Source organism: Exserohilum turcica (genome assembly GCF_000359705.1).
Source record: "Exserohilum turcica Et28A unplaced genomic scaffold SETTUscaffold_7, whole genome shotgun sequence".
Classification (NCBI taxonomy): Eukaryota; Fungi; Ascomycota; class Dothideomycetes; order Pleosporales; family Pleosporaceae; genus Exserohilum; species Exserohilum turcicum.
Window position 1 is genome coordinate 1,955,123 of NW_007360288.1, and position 4,297 is coordinate 1,959,419.

A 4,297-nucleotide genomic window follows, 5' to 3' on the forward strand; every position below is an offset into this window, starting at 1 on the left:
TAATTGCCACTTTGTCCAAACAAACCTAGCTAACTTTCTTGGTGATCTCTGTAAGAGGTGTTGTAATCCAGGAGTAATTCCTGATGAACTTTCGGTAAAAGTTCGCGAATCCTAGGAAGGATTGCACGTCCTTGACTATTTTGGGTTTTGGCCATTCCTGTACAGTCTAGACTTTCTTTAGATTCATCTTAACACCTTCTATTAAGATAATAAAGCCCAGGAATTCCGTTTCCTGTGTGTGGAATTCACACTTCTCGGCCTAAAGGTACAGCTTGTATTCTTTAAGCTTTCGTAGGACCTTCTTAACATGTTTGACGTGTTCTTCGAGCGTTCCTCTAGAGTACACCAGTACATCATCTAGATATGCTGTCGCGAAGATTCCGAGGTATTCGTGGAGAGCGCTGTTAATGACTGACTAAAAGGTTGCTGGCGCATTCGTCAATCCGAACGGCATTACCGTGTACTCGTACAGTCCATATTTTGTTTTAAACGCCGTTTTCCATTCATCTCCTTCCTTGATCCTGATCCAGTAAAATCCTTCCCGGACGTCGAACTTCGTAAACCACTTAGCCCCCTAGAGTCGATCCATGAGCTCTATTATTAGTGGTAAGGGATATCGGTTCTTCCGAGTAACTGAGTTTAGCCTTCTGTAGTCGACGCACAGTCGCCACTTCCCATTGGCTTTCTTTACGAACAGTATTGGCGAGGCCATTGGGCCATGCCCTGGTCGGATAAATCCCTTTTTCAAATTCTTTCGGAGGTATTCTTTTAGCTTAGCATCGTGCTTGGGCGCTATTGGATACATCCCTCCTGGCGTCAACTTTGCTCCTTCTTCCAAGACGATCTCGTGATCCCAGTCTTGGTGTTTAGCTAGGTCTGTTGCCTCGTTTTCCTCGAACAGTTCTCTGAACTCGTTCGTCTGATACTCTTTTGGTATCTTCAGTAGTAAGGGTTCGTCCTTCTTGGTCGCAACCTGTCTTATCCATATGACTCCTACTTGCTGAGGGTCCTTCGCATAGATTCTCGCGATCTTATGCGGTGAGATCTTACTGAATCTCCCGTTCTTGGGTGAGCTCTGATTCGTTGGGCGTGTCTCTTGTTGTACTCTAGCAACCTTGCGCGCTGGTTCTTGGCTAAGTATAGTTTTCTTTTGCCAGTCGATGGCAGGGTTATGATCTTGTAACCAATCATACCCAATCAATATTTCTTCCTCTCCAAGGTCCATGATATTGATTCTCATTGTGCTTATAGTGCCCGCTAATTCCAGCGTCACTAGTTCGGTTTCTAACCGTATCATGCCGTTGCCGTAATCCATAGGCTTATCGTCGGCGAGTACTACGGGTATCGGCGTCTTCTTGACCCGATGTGGTATCTTGTATTTCTCTATCGTCCTAGATGAGATCATGGTGTGCATCGCGCCGCTGTCGATGGTCGCGATCATTCGTTTTCCGTGTACAACCACTGTTGCTTGTAGCTTCAATCGTGGGCTCTTGGTGTGTTGTACTTGTTTGAGGGCCGTTATAGGACTGCCTTTGCTAGCGTGACCCTATCCCTAGCGGCATCCTAGTTTTTTGGCCTAGAGAGTCGTCCTTTCTGCGACTTCTTCCTTTCCTAGGGAAAATATCCCGCGCCGTACTTGGCGTCATAGTGAACATTACATCGGTCTTCGTAACAGAATCTCCAATAAATGTTCTAGTGAGGTATCTCCTTTAGAGTGTCGTTCGCTACCTCTTTTGGTTATGGCCTAATTCTTTAAGTCTCTTCTTAGCCTAGCCCGGTGTGCATTTGACAATCCTTTGCCTTACATTCCTCGGGCATAAGGGTGCTGTAGTAGAAGTCGTCTACCTTCTCCGCATCCTTTCGTTGTTCGTGGTGGAACGCACAGTCGTTTGTGCAGTTAATCCAGCACAGCTTTTGGTAAGCTTCTTTTTCCTTCTCTAGCTCGTGGGTATAGCATCCTTTAACGAAGCATTCGTGGTGTTCTAGTTGTGCATGGCAGCATTCGTCTCCACCGTATCCTGATGCGTGCCTTGCGCGTTTATGATGACTACATCTCTTGTGTTTGCAGTCGACCTAATGTAGGTCCTTGTGTTTCGTGCGTTAACCTTTCTAGGGTGCTTCCTAGTCCAAGGCCTCAGCTAGCTCTATAAAGTATGGTTGCTCTCTTTGTGCTTGTTGTATAATCTTAGTGGCGTTTAGTCCCGTGACGACTATTCTTCCTATTTTAGAGATACAGTCGTTGGCTTGGTGTGTGTTGTCTCCACATGTCCAACACTATCCTTGGGCCAATCGTTGTAGAGCGTCCGTGCCGCTAACGGTCCAGTCCTCCGCCTAGGGTATGTCCCATTCGATGCTTGGCTAGGCTAGTTTAGGGATGACTACGTATTCTAGGCTAGTGGCTCTTCGCGCCTCGTCATATAGGTCTACATCGCTAAGATTGTCTTCTAACGTGAGATCGTGTCTGGGGTATGGCGTGGATAGTCTGATCATCTTGACCTTGACTACTGCCTGCTTGCTAGTTTCGTTCTTCGGGCAGTCTCTGCGGAAGTGTCCTACTTCGCCGCATTAGAGACATACCTTATTGTCAAAGCGTTTTTGTTGTTCGTCCTTGGAGACACCATCTTAGTTCTTCCATAGGTTCTTCTTGTTTTTATTCTTGTCTTAGACTTTACCAGTCATAACAGTGTCACCGTCCCTGTCTATTCGGTTTCGTTGTTTCTTCATGTTAGCCACCGTGGGTTGGAATCGTCCCTTTTGCTGGGCTCGTTCCCACAGTCGGTTGTCGATTTGGGTAGCTAGCTCTACTAGCTTATAAAGTGTATTGGGTTTGTCGTGGTGCATAAGACCGTCTTTGACATTGTCCTTGAGTCCGGCTTCGAATACCGTTCGAAGTGCTGCGTCGTCCCAGTCGATTCTAGCTTAGAGCTGTTTGAACTCGGCTGTGTACGCTAATACGGACTTAGTTTGCCTTAAGCGAGTGATTGCTTTCTCCGCTTGGTTCTTTGCGTCTACTTCCCCAAAGATGCGTCCCATTTCTTCCTTAAAACTTTCCTAATCCTTAAACAAGGCCTTAGTTTCTTCCCTAGTTCCGTGGGTGGTGGGTGAGGTCAGGAAATCCTCAACGTATGGCTGCATCCACATGGCTGCTTTGCCCTTCATGTGTGTGTTGGCCATTAGGATCTTTTCCTAGTCGTTAGGTACTTAGTTAAATCCACAGTACAAGTCGATGTTGGTGAGGAACGTCCTTAGTTCGTTTCGTCCTCCTTCGTATTTCTCGGGTACTGCCATTTTGGGTTTCAGGGGTGGTTTTTCGTTAGGCGTAGCCATAAGCTGGCTTACCATCTAGGCCATCATTTCCTGCATGGCCGCCATTTGCTTAGCTTGGTCGCTATGCTGCTTTTCCTGCATGCGTAGCCTTCGCTTAAGATCTCGTACCTCGGCCTGGCTCGCATTGTTCTTCTCTTCGTCTGAGGAGTCGGAGTCCGAACCACTTCCTTCGAGCATCTCGTCGTCGAGAGCTAGTGAGGGCGTAGGGGCCGCTACTGTAGGCTCCTGTCCCTGGGTGAACTGGTTTCCGTTGTGGGCCATTATGGTAATCTTATTCGAGCGAACTATTGGTTAAACTCCTCCACTGAATTCGGTGGTGGTCAAAGTGTTACACGGGGTTCGACTATACTTAGCTAGGACTCGATCCGGGTTAGGGCGAGTCAGCGGGTTCGTGGTAAGCCGTGTGATTGCCGAGTAATTCAAGTGGAAAAGAGTTATGGAGGTTTAACCAATAGTAAAGACAATTAATTCTATAGTAAGATAGAATAACAAAGTACTAATCTTGTTAAGTAAAGAACTTGTAAGAGAGTATAGTATAATGAGTTGACCACAACGAGTGTAATAATGAAATCCAACACATTCTTATACCCATTGCTTTCCAGTCCTGCCATCCTGTCCATCCCATCTTTCTGCCTCTTGGCGGGATGTCTGGGATGGCATACCATCCCAAGACCCACTGCCATCCCAGTCTTGGCGGGATGTCTCGTCTTGGCGGGATGGCACGTCACGTGATCACCGCGGGGTTGTCGTCATGCCTTTGGTGTCATCCCAAGTGATTCTCCAACCACTTGCCATTCCTTTCAGGGGAAGAATCCTTCTGCTTGTTACTTGTAACACTACTATTCTTGCTACTATAGGATAACTAGGAATTTGTGTAGATAGATGCGTAGGATTAGGCAATACTTTTATTAAAAACAGTAATTACTAGTGCACTAGCGTTAGTTAGTCTAAAGTATAAGAATATCAAAGA